The sequence below is a fragment of the Rana temporaria genome, chromosome 4 (assembly GCF_905171775.1).
Source record: "Rana temporaria chromosome 4, aRanTem1.1, whole genome shotgun sequence".
Taxonomy (NCBI): domain Eukaryota; kingdom Metazoa; phylum Chordata; class Amphibia; order Anura; family Ranidae; genus Rana; species Rana temporaria.
In genome coordinates, this window is record NC_053492.1 from 227,757,901 (window position 1) to 227,771,345 (window position 13,445).

The 13,445-nt window shown below is 39.2% G+C and overlaps 1 protein-coding gene across 2 annotated transcripts in view; it reads left to right on the forward strand.

The window, feature by feature from the left end:
* KCNQ5 (potassium voltage-gated channel subfamily Q member 5) overlaps nt 1-13,445 on the forward strand; it is a 751,481-nt gene that overhangs the window by 173,245 nt on the left and 564,791 nt on the right. The window lies entirely within an intron of this gene.

The following is a 13,445-nucleotide window of genomic DNA, read 5'->3' on the forward strand; positions in this document are numbered from 1 at the left end:
CTCAGCGGGATATTGCAAACCAGGTACAAGTGCTAGAAAGTGCAAAACATAGGCTAGAAAACACTGAGCGTAATTGGTGTGGCATCTGAAGGAAGAGTGGGCTGGGGTTCCCATTTCCAACTTGGAAAGTATAAGATATCCTAATTGCTCTTTATATCACAGCATGCGTGTGGGCTTCATGTTCTCCTATTCACATTGGAGAGCCATATCCAGTACACAGTGTCTTACAAAACAGTTTGTCATTTTATTTTACTCATTTCCAAAATATTTTGTTTACTTTGTCAGGAATTATTACATTTCATAAAGCTGAACTTCAGCCTTTGCTTCAATATTGCAATCTTACATGAACTAAAATTGCTCACTGTGATGTTAGTGCACACTGTGAGATTTTCTAAAACTTGCAGCAATTTAAATACGGCTCGCCTCCTTTCTTGTCTGGAGGACATTCAGCATCATCTAGCCCTTTCCTCGCTAATCTGACTGTACCTGGCCTGCCCCTTTCATTAATTCAATTTCAATTATTTTAATCATAGAGTCGAAGCATCATATGTAGGCATCCTTCAGAATACTCTGCATGGAAATGCAATCAGCCTAGGAAAGCTCACTGCTCTAGAATCACATCCACCCATCAAGGAATTTATATACAGTATTTGCATATATACTCCGAAGAGTCAGCCCACTGCTTGCATCATGGCTAAAAGAGGCAAGGTGCTGTAATGTTTGGTGCATCTTTAAAAAAAATTGAATATTAAAAAAGTTCATTTATTTCAGTAATTAAATTCAAAAAGTGAAACTCATATTATTTAGATTCATTACACAGAGAGTAATACATTTCAAGTAGGGTTGTCCCGATACCACTTTTTTAAGAGCAATACTTTTTTCAAGTACTCGCCGATACCGATTACCGATACTTTTTTTTTAAATCTCATGTGACAGTGGCACATGTGTCAGTTTTTATTTTTTACCATTTTGTTTTTATTTTTTACCATTTTTTTTTTTACAATGCTTTCTTTTTTTAAGAGGTGTGTGTGTGGGGGGGGGCAGTGTCAGTGTGTTTATTCTTATTTTTTATGTTATTTTTATCAGCCCTGTTGGGGGGCTTTGGTGAGATATCATGGGTCTTAAAGGGTTTGTAAAGGATTTTTTTTTATCTTAATAGCTTCCTTTACCTTAATGCAGTTCTGTTTTCATGTCCTCATTGTTCGTTTTTGATCTCAAGTTGCTGTAATTCTTCTCTGATCTCCACACTTCCTGGTTGTCTGTTTCCTGATAACCACAGTACTGGGAGCTTTCGCTCTGTGGTCACTAATCAAGGAGGTGTGATTACTGTATGTCTAAAACCCCTCAGCACCAATCAGTTTTTTTTTACAAACCATCACTGCCCTGTATTGGCTCTGTTTCTCTGTACATCACAGAAGCAGGAAACAGCATGCAAAAACTAAACTGAAACTACAGGTACATTATATGATTGATTTTTATCTATTTTTAATCATTTTTAAAAGGAATCAGTTAGCTATTATGTCTCTATACCCTGTAAACAGTCATTTTAGCAAAAAAAAAATTCCTTTACAACTCCGTTAACAGACCTCTGACATCTCCCCTTTGAGACAGGGAAAGGGACTAGGGACACTAGTCACTTTCTCAGCAGCCTCAGCTGCGCTGAAAATGAATGGAGAGAAGACAGCGGCTTCTATTTATTCATAAACTGAAACATTGTAAACACAGTTTACGATGTTTCAGTTATGTGAATGGACAGAGTCAGTGATCACTGGCTCTGTTCATTCCGAACAGTAAGGAGCCGTATTTACCGGCTCCTACTTTCGCTCACCATCCTGACAGATCGAGGCGGGTTGAGGAGGAGCACGGAGAGGCACAGCATCACGGAAGGAAAGAGCAGCATCAAGGAGGACACGGAGGGATACCGCAGCATGGAGGGGGACACGGAGGGAGACTGTATCATGGAGGGGGACACGGAGGGAGAGAGACAGCAGCAGAACGAAGGGGGGCTGAAAAGGATACAAGGACAGTCAGCAGTGATTGTGTGTGGGGAAGTTACAAGCACCGATCACCGCAGATTTCACTAAAGCAGCTAAAAGCCGCTCGGGGGTGGGGGGGGGGTAGGTTAGAGAGAGAAATGGAGAAACAGCTGTCAGACTTTTAAATCTATACAGCGGTGATCAGTGCTTGCAATTTCCCCACCGCACTGATAACTCTGACTGTACAAGTATCGGGTGAAGCATCGGGAACATTTGCCTGAGTACAAGTACTCAGGAAAATGCTTGGCATCGGTACCGATACTAGTATCGGTATCGGGACAACCCTAATTTCAAGCATTTCTTTGTTTAATGTTCATGATTATGCCTTACAGCTAGTGAAAACTCACAATTCAGTATCTCAGAAAATTAGAATATTGTGAAAAAGTTTAATATTGTAAACTCCTGGTGTCACACACTAATCAGCTAATTTACTCGAAACACCTGTAAAGGGGATTTATGGACATTCTTTATTTTTTCCTGGTAATGGCAGCGATCTGTGATTTTTAGCAGGACTGCAACATTGCGGCGGACAAAACTGACCCTAAGTGACACATTTTGGGGACCAGTGACACCAATACAGTGATCAGTGCTAAATAAATGCGCTGATCAATGTAGAAATTACATTGGCAGGAAAGGGGTTAACACTAGGGTACGCTCAAAGGGGTTCACTGTGTTCCCTGGTCGTGTTCTAACTGTGTGGGGGATGGGCTTACTGGGACAACACAGGGATCACTGTTCCTGATCACTACGAACAGCAGATCTCAGTGTTGTCTTCTGTCAGAACGGGAATCTGCCTTGTTTACAAGATTCCCGTTCTGCCTCTCTGTACTGCGAGTGCGGGTTACATGATGTCCATTGGACCCACACGCGCTCCACGTCATGCAGCGCATGCGCGCCCACACTATCTCATGCAGGCATGCAGTATATCTGCGGAAGGCAGTCGGCAAGTGGTTAAAAATCACTTTTTTAATTGGTCTTATGTAATATTCAAATTTTCTGAGATACAGAATTTTGGATTTTCACTAGCTGTAAGCCACAATCATCAAAACTAAAAGAAAGAAATACTTGAAATATATCATAATGAATCTATATAATATATGAGTTTCACTTTTTGAATTGAATTACTGAAATAAATTGACTTTTTTCTACTCTATGCTTTTATTGTATATTGCAATGAAAATGTAAAGGTTTTATTTAAAAAAAAAAAGGTAGGTATATCTATATCCAAAAAGGAAATGTACACAAAATATTACATTGACAGATAACTAAACACATTTTCAGCATATTATCGCTACACATTGAATTCAGTAGATGAATATCAATAAGTAATGTCTAACTATTTGGGAAAAAAACAAGATGCGCTAAACAAATTAATATAACATAAGATCCCAAACAACATATCACAAATCAATTGTCCATAGGTGAGGGAAAAATGGGGGGGAATGCCGAAAACACAGTCCTTGGGGGGGGGACGGATCTCCTATTCACCCGTGTAGTGAAGAAAAGGGAAAAGCCAATGGGTCCACAGATTATAAGTGACAATCCAGAAGCAGTGATCCGCCACCAAAAGCAAAATAAAGCCGCTTAACTGATGTCTGGTGGTCTCTTAACTAAAAGAAGACCCCAGAAAGCATATCAATGATGAACCATTGGTAATTGGAGTGTAGGGGCACAGAGGAAGCGATCTATCGCGAAACCGGTCGGGCGGAACGAGTGCTACATCGGATCACCCCCCGTATACCTGCACGACTTCTATACCATTTGGACGGGTCATTTTGGACAGCTTCCGGCCGGAGCTCCAAACAGACATGCCCATATTATACTGTACAAATGTAAGTGTGTTTTTGACTGATTTTTAACAAATAAACGTATCTATGGTTTTACACTATTGCGGCCCTTATGTGTTTTCCATGATACCTGACAACCGAGTTTGTAATCACTGGATTGAGACGAGGATTGGTTTTCAGCTCAGCCTACCTACACTCCAATTACCAACGGTTCATCATTGATATGCTTTCTGGGGTCTTCTTTTAGTTAAGAGACCACCGGACATCTTATAATCTGTGGACCCATTGGCTTTTCCCTTTTCTTCACTACATGGGTGAATAGGAGCTCCGTCCCCCCCCCAAGGACTGTGTTTTCCGCATTCCCCCCCATGTGATATGTTGTTTGGGATCTTATGTTATATTAATTTGTTTAACGCATCTTGTTTTTTTCCTATGTTATCACTGTTTCACCATACACAGTAAGGTGCTGCTTTATATATTCACAATAGCATTCGTTAGGAGTACTCTTGTATTGTATTTACAATTTATTAGCGCAGTTGCTCCCCAATTCTTTTTTCCACATGTCTAACTATTTACCAGTAAGTGCATGATAAGGTATACTGCAGATTACAAAGTTTTACATTTGCAGGGAAAGGGGGGAGCTTAATTGATTCCTGTTTGAAAATTTGAGAAACCCAAAATTAGGTATTTTTCCATCCTAGATCCCCCCAGAGCTTCACTCCCTAGTGAGTAAATTGCATTCATATTTTTTCCACCCAAATGCATTATTTTAAAAGTTTCTACATTAAACTTAATTTGCCATGTAGTTGCCCACCCCATTAATTTGTTCAGATTTTCTTGCAAGGTTATTGCCCTGCTTAGCTTAGTGTCATCTGCAAATATAGAGATTAAACTGTTTACCCCATCCTCCAGGTCAAGTATTCCCCATTTATCACCACTCTCTGAACTTGCCTTTGTAGCCAGCTTTCAATCCATGTACTAACCCTACGGTCCATGCCAATGGACATTACTTTGTACAGTAAACATTTATAGGGAACTGTGTCAAATGCTTTCGAAAAATCCAGATACACCATGTCTACGGGCCTTCCTTTATCTAGATGGCAACTCACCTCCTCATAGAAGGTTAATAGATTGGTTTGGCAAGAATGATTCTTCATGAATCAATGCTGATTACTGATAATGATATCGTTTTCATTACTACAATCTTGTATATAGTCCCTTATCATCCCCTCCAAGAGCTTGCATACTATTAATGTTAGGCTAATTGGTCTGTAATTCCCAGGGATGTATTTTGGCCGTTTTTTAAATATTGGTGCCACATTGACTTTTCTCCAATCAGCTGGTACCATTCCAGTCAGTAGACTGTCAGTAAAAATGAGGAACAATGGTCTGGCAATTACTTGACTGAGTTCCCTAAGTACCCTCGGGTGCAAGCCTTCTGGTCCCGGTGATTTATTAATGTTAAGTTTCCCAAGTCTATTTCTAATTTTGTCCTCTGTTAGCCATGAGGGTGCTTCCTGTGATGTGTTATGAAGACAAACCCTGCAGTTTTGGTTACTGAAGCCCCCCGATTCCCTTGTGAAGACTGAGGAGAAGAATACATTTGATACCTTCACCATCTTTCCATCCTTTGTAACCATCCTTCCTCATTCTTTATGGGGCCAATATGGTCTGTCCTTCCTTTTTTACTGTTAATATACTTAAAAAATGTATTGGGATTTTTTTTGCTCTCCTCAGCTGTGTGTTTTGTGTTCCATCGTAGCCGTCCTAATTGCACCCTTACATATCTTTTTGCATTCTTTGTAAAGTCTGAAAGCTGATGATGATCCCTTAGCCTTGTAGTTTTTGAAGGCCTTCTCCTTTGCTTTTATATGCATTTTTACATTGGAGTTAAGCCATCCAGGACTTTTGTTCGCTCTGTTAAATGTATTCCCGAATGGGATGCACTGGCTAATGCCCTTATTTAATATGCTCTTAAAGCAAACCCATCACTCCTCCGTGTTCTTTGTTTCTAAGATTTTATCCCAATTTATATCTTCTACCAAGGTTCGTAGTTTATGGAAGTTGTCTATTTTGAAATTCAGTGTCTTTGTGTTCCCCTTGTGTTTTCTTTTTTGCGTGATTTATACTGAAGCCAATTGACCTGTGATCGCTTATCGCTGTTTCCTAACTTGCCCCTTATTTCCACATTTATGATCAAGTCTGTATTATTGGTAATCTATAGATCTAGTAATGCATTGTTTCTAGTCGGTGCATCTACCATCTGACCCATAAAATTGATCTGCAGGACATTTAGGAACTGGCGAGTAGACGAATGGTTGGTTCCCTCCGCCCAGTCTATGTCTGGATAATTAAAATCCCCCATTATGGTAAAACTTTCCATCCTTGCTGCTAATCCCAATTGTGATAGGTGCATCTCTCTCTCCTCCCTCAGGTTAGGGGGTCTATAGTGTTATTTTCTCCTTAGCTTCAACCCTTTGTAGCTCTACCCATAAGGATTCCACCCTAGCTCTCTTATTGATGTAGTCTCTCACATTCACTTGTACATTATTCTTGATATACAGGCATACCCCTCCCACTGTTGTACTCTCTCTGATCCTGCCATAAAGGGAATATCCTTGAATGGTTGCCAGCCAATCATGAGAGCTGTTGAATCAGGTCTCTGAAATTCCCACAAAATGTAAATCCTCCTCGTTCACCAGTATCTCTAGTTCACCCATCCTGTCCTATCACAAAGGCTAATTATTCAGTAGTCCAAGATAAGAACTATGAAGGTTCTTTGAGATAACAATGAAAGTGTGGAAAGGACATAAGACAGCATTGAATTTCTGACAAGATCAACAGGTTTTTTTTCTGCATTTATTAAACAAATGTGACAAAATTCTTCCTAAGATATATTACAGACCAAATGAGAAGGTAATTGTTATGGTTTATAAAGGCGTTTTACACTTTCAAATGTTTTTGTTGCTTTAACTAGGTATTAGTGTAGTTATATTCCCTATGTTGGTTGTTTGCCCTACCTTGTAATGATGTAATACTCCATATTCCCATCGCACACATTCCTGGATACACTCTAAAAGAGTTGGGTGCTGCAGCAACAACCAGCTGGGAACTGGTTCAGAAAGTCACAATGGAGATATTTGCCAGCACACCATGGATCGACAAGGTAGTGCCCAAACTATTTTTTATTACATTATCACAACACAAATCAGTGCAACATTTTAGAGCCACGCAGGGCCCCTTTCGTCTGGCATGTCACATGTCACAAGTGCTAGACTGAGAAGCCCAGGGATTGTTGGATATTTTGTTTGTTCACAGGAAGTGCTTAGTCTCAGGCTACAGACAGTGGTCATGCATTAACTTGTAAAGAGCCCTGCTGCATGCCTCATATTTTAACACAAACTGAAAATTCTGGCACAAGAGTGTGAAGGTTCATTCAACTATAGGCTGTGCACACAGGGCAACAAATGGCACCATGAAACTAAATGATCAATGCCCATCTTATGCAGGCGAAAAGCACAAGGTGCAGATAGGAGTCATGTCTTAAAAAAATTGCAAATCCTGCTGTCTTTCTTTTTCTGCAGACTTTTGATTAATATTACGTCTTTTGCAATGACTTTGTGAACTATAGCTGAAATTATATCTATGTAGTACATAGAATATCATCATTTCTGTTGTGATTAGTATGCACATTATTTTAATATTGTATTATGACCTTTTATACCGCCAACAAGATGATAAAGTCTGGAAAGTAGCACCTCAGAATTATGTTTTCCAATTCAAAAAATGTAATTGAACACTACTTTTAAAAACTATTATAGCTGTCACCTTGCTCTGCACTAACAATATATGTCTCTATTTCACAACAAAAGCATAACCTTAATGGAATTCCTACAGCAAGTCAGATGTCTGAAGTGCAAAGATTTCTGTGATTCTCTTTCCCACCACTATATTTGCGTCAGTGTCTACAACTTTAGCAAGTTTAGGCTGGTTAAAGTTGGAAAGAATTGCTCAATCTAAGTACACAGTAAATAAAGGAAGGTAGTTGGATGCTTAAAGTAGATCTAAAGGCTCAAGGTATTTTACCTTCATACATTATGCATGAAGGTAAAAAACCTTCTCTGTGCAGCAGCCCCTCCAGCCCCCCAATACTTACATGAGCCCCATCATGATCCTTCGATGTGCATCGGCTCTCCGGTGACTCTCACTCCTCATTGGCTGAGGCAGCAGCTGTCAATCACAGCCAGTGAGCTAATGAGAAGACAAATGGGACAGGGTTGAGTCGCAGCTAATGCCACGTACACACGACCGGTTTTCCTGTCAGAAAAAGTCAGCTGAGAGCTTTTGGCCGGAAATCCCAACCGTGTGTATGCTCCATCCAACTTTTTCCAACAGGAAAGCTGCCAGAAAAAAAAAGAGAGCAGGATCTCTTTTTTCCCATCAGGAAATAATCCTAGCGGGAAAACCGTTTGTTTGTATGCAATTTCAATGCACAAAAAAATGTGCATGCTTAGAATCAAGTCAACGCAAGCATTAAACTTCATTTTTCTCGGCTTGTCGTAGTATAAGTCAACGCGGTGTGACCGTGTGTATGCAAGACAAGCTTAAGCGGAAATTCCATCGGCAAACCCATCGTGTTTTTCCCGATGGTAAAACTGCTCGTGTTTGCGTGACATCAGTGTTTGAATGGACATGCAGAGCAGTGGCTTGAGAGCGAGGTGACCCCATCACTTTAAATGTGTGTACATATTGAACCAGGAATTTGTAGACGAGAGACTGGAGTAGCTTCTCTTTCTGGATTAGTCCTACAAAAAACAGAAGTCTGTATAAAGTTCAATCTTACACATATTCTTCCACAGTTATATGTGAAATAATGATAATTTGCAAATGTAACCTTTTAGCTTAACAGTGGTATTACATTGTGAAAAAAAAAGTTTATTCTTTTTAGTCTTGCTGTTGGTCATTGAATAGAAAACATATTTTTAATAGTCTTTCACTTCTCTAAACAATATCTCATAATACCCTATTTCCATGCTATGCTATTTCTTGTAATTTTTCTTTAGAATGGGTTTAAAAAAATAGGCATTGTCTCTGAACTTTTGAGTTTTAATAGAATTCATGTTTCTGTTGTGCTGCGTGTTAAGTGTGGAGATAATAACAGGAAGCAAATTATAAAGGGGAAAAACTGCTTTTCTCCTTCACTGAATTCCCTGAGGTGGTGAACTTTTTGTGGCAAACTGTTTACAATAAGAAAGGCACAGTGCATTTTGAAAAGGGCAATATAATTCCATTCTAATTTATGAGTTTCTATTTATAAATTTGAAAACCTGAAATGATGGCACAGTAGTTTGTTTGATTAGTTGAATTTTTGAATTTGTCAAAACAACACCTGGAAATTCAAAATGCGTCAAAAACAAAAAGTTAATTATATCAGCTAATTACTCATATTTAATGTTTTGTGGGAGAAAAATAACTATTCTGAAGATATGTGAATGGTAAAAGGTGTGAAATTCTGATTGTGACTGGTATATTTATTCTCACAGTTTGTTGATATAGTGGCCTCTATCTCAGCTGTGGTTTGGCATAGGGTCTAGGGTATGGATAATAAGTGCACAGTATATATACAATTAAATAATGCTTTATAGAACCTTTACATTTTAGTTTATTCCCTGCACTCCAGGAATCTGTCTCCAAATTCAACAACAAACTTCCTATGCAGGTTTGGGGACTCTTAGACACAGAAAATAAAAGGGTCACACAGCTTCCTTAGCTTCTGATTCTGCTCAGACATCAAGCACTAAAATGTAGGAAAAAAGAAGACTATACCTTTTGTTCCCAAACCAAAAATCCTGGGTGTTTGTGATTACTCTAGGGTGCATGCCATGCAACTTTAAACGTAGCTTTTTATTTGCTCTACAGATTTCCTTTAGCCTCGATTCATACTGCCACGTAGAGCTGCACGATTCATCATTAAAAAATCGCAATCTTGCTTCAACCCCCCCCCCCCCTCACAATCTTAATCTGGCATTTCTACAATTCATGTAACAAGTGCAGAGCAGTTCTCTGCTCACAGCTGTCAAAAAAATGTCAGCAAAGTTTACCACAACATTACTCAGCGCTCAGAAGATATAAAAAGAAACATTGTATAATTTGGTTCTTTTTAGAGATCCAAGGGATGAACTTCTGTTTGTAAAGGAGGTCAGTTTAACCACTTAAAGACTAAACCCCTCCAGCCCCCACACCCCCAATACTTACGTGAGCCCCATCGTGATCCATCAATGTGGCACTTGTTGCTTACAAGTAAAAATCTATATTTTTTGCTAGAAAATTACGTACAACCCCCAAACATTATTTTCTTTTTTTTACAGAGACCCTAGAAAATAAAATGTGGGTCATTTCAATATTTTATGTCACAATGTATTTACGTGGCGGTCTTTGAAACACAATTTTTTGGGAAAAAATACACTTCAATGGATTAAAGAAAAAAACTAAACAGTAAAGTTTGCCCAATTTTTTTGTATAATGCGAAAGATTATGTTATGCTGAGAATCGTGAGAGAATTATGATCTTTATTCTAAGCAAAAAAATCTTCATTTTATCCAGAATCCTGCAGTTCTACTGCCGCAGGTTCAAAGATGCACAACTTTACCGTGACTTTGAAGCTGAATCGCAGCACGACTTCGGCAGGACTTGCATGTGACAAGTCAATGCAAGTCGTACCAAAGTCAGACCAACAGTAGTGTAGAGACCCTTTTCTATGTTGGAGCTGCTCAAGGCACACAGATTAGAACTGTTTCATTGCATTCGGGTGCGCTTGTCACATCATTGTGAACTGAGCCTTAATTAGTTTGTTATTCCATATCTGTGTTCCCAGGGTGCAAAATAGCTACATTACAACAATTTACACATTGATCATATTTGTCACTTAAATTAAGTCATGTTAGATTTTCCCATATAAGGCTCAAACTAGTTATTTTGATGCTCAGTTCAAGTGGCATCTCAGCTCAGCAAGGAGCCCAGGTTTTTCATAAATTTCATCAATAATAATAGTGTCAACAAAAATATTTGTAATTAATGCTTTATCAGTTATAAAAAAAGCGCAAAAAAATGTATTTAACTGTAAAATAGTGCAAATAAGTGTAGCTATGGGCAAAATCCAACTGCATGCTTTTTTTTTAAATATCCTGGGACCTCTAAAATACCAAAAACAAAACAAAGGCTACAATACTCAACTTCAGTTCAGAGCTGCCCCATATAGGACCTCATGATGTCCTTAGTCTAGGATGAATGACGCCGAGCATCACTCAACATAGGAGAATATGTTCCACTCCCTGCCCTGCACTCAAAGTGTGTTGATGCATTGAGTGGTGCCTCATCCCAGAACTCAGCACGTCATGTGAGCAGTTAAAAGACATCAGATGAGGGTATGTAAAAAGTAACATATTTTCAGTGGGTGGTAAAGAGAGGGTCTCAGAATCTGAAATTGGCCTTTAAAATGGTCACGGGCTAGAAAACAATTGTAAGGGGGTGACCTCATGCCTAAAAATTACCAGGTTAGAGTGCCTGCCTTGGATAATATAATCATACAACGTATATGCTATATGTAAAATATCTTGGAGTTTAAAGTGTAACATTCCCCTCTGGTTGACCTATGTACATTGCAGGGATTTTAACAAACTTTGTTGCAGATTATTACCTTTTGTTTTTCTGAAGAAATCTATGTGTTTTTGTATCTATGCGATCAGCTGTGCACATGCAGGGCTCTAATAAGGAAAGCTGCAGGGCCTGCATCCCTTTAGCTGTAAATTCCTATGGGAAGTAGCTCACCAAAGATGACATTTTTGTTGCAGGGGATGCCTGAAATTTGACTTGTATCTTAGTGCAGACTTCTGGGAAAATTGATGAGCCAATCACACAAGCAGGAAATTATGTTTCTGGGGAGTGATCAGTACACATTTTGTGTACAAAACACCTCCAGGTAGCCATATTGCATTGCATTTTCAGTGCTGCAGATTGATAAGGAAAGGTAATTCTTAATTACATTCAATTGTGTCGCAATTGTATACGCTATGGGGTGAATTCAGGTAGGGGCGCGCAAATTAAACGGCGGTGCAGCGTATCGTATTTACGCTACGCCGCCGTAAAATACAGGAGAAAGTGCTGTATTCACAAAGCACTTGCTCCGTAAGTTGCGGCGGCGTAGTGTAAAAGGGGCCGGCGTAAGCGCGCGTAATTCAAATGATCCGGTAGGGGGCGTGGATCATTTAAATTAGGCGCATTCCCGCGCCGAACGTACTGCGCATGCGCGGTCCCTAAAATTTCCAGACGTGCATTGCGGTAAATGACGTCGCAAGGACGTCATTGGTTTCGACGTGAACGTAAATGGCGTCCAGCGCCATTCACGGACGACTTACGCAAACGACGTTAAATTTTAAAATCGCGACGCGGGAACGACGTCCATACTTAACATTGGCTGCGCCTCCTAATAGCAGGAGCAACGTTACGACGAAAACGACTTACGCCAATGACGTAAAAAACTACCGCCGGGCGCACGTACGTTTTGGAATCGGCGTAAGTATGTAATTTGCATACTGTACGCTGACAACTACGGAAGCGCCACCTAGCGGCCAGCGTGAGAATGCACCCTAAAATACGACGGCGTAAGAGACTTATGCCAGTCGTATCTTAGGCTAATGTCGGCGTATCTAGCTTTCTGAATACAGAAAATAGATATGCCAGCGTAGCTTTGAATTTACGCTGCGTATCTATGGATACGCCGGCGTAAATCGTTCCTGAATCTACCCCTATATTATTTTTTCTTTATTTCAAATTTTTTCCCCACAAAAGTGGAGTTACCCTATAAGTAAATATGTTTAATAAATAAATCTTATGTGTGTCTTCTTAGTTTTATGAATCTCATGTTTTTCCATTTGCAGAAAGCATAGTGCCTTCCTGCAAGATTAATTCACAGAATGTAGATGATAGAAAAGAGAGCATTTGTCTATGGCAACTAGTGGGAAATTGACCTCCACCACTCTAGGGCATATTTTAATGAATTTCAGCTCCTAGTAGACTGCTATGTCTAGCAATGTTGTTTTTTCCCTTTTACTGTGCTTTTTAGAACAGTTTCCAAATATTCAATGTTACATTTGGGTTGAATACAATTTAACTCTTAGAACACAAAAAATCTATATCTAACTGTAACTTTTCCATTGTTATGGCCTACATTGTCTGACAGTTGCTCATAGCATTATGTTTAATGCTGATGAATGATTTACATTTTGAAAATAGGACCAAGTTCAGGATTTTACCAACGTGTGAATCACATAATGTTATACTAAATAACAAATGTACATTTTCTGACTACTTGTTTAGGATATTTAAACCATTACCTTTGTTATAAGCTAATGAAACTCCTGTAAATCATTTAATCCTCTTTAGCAGATATTTCAGATATTAAATTAAGATCATCCTTACACTCAGTATCAAATGCCTTCAGCGTTATGGCTGCACAATGGAGAAGCATTTTACCAAAAAGAATTACAGTATGACTGGTTCTATATTGTTCAGAGAGTTACAGGTAATCGAGATTTAGGATGAAAAGTCAAAAGTGTTTTAATAG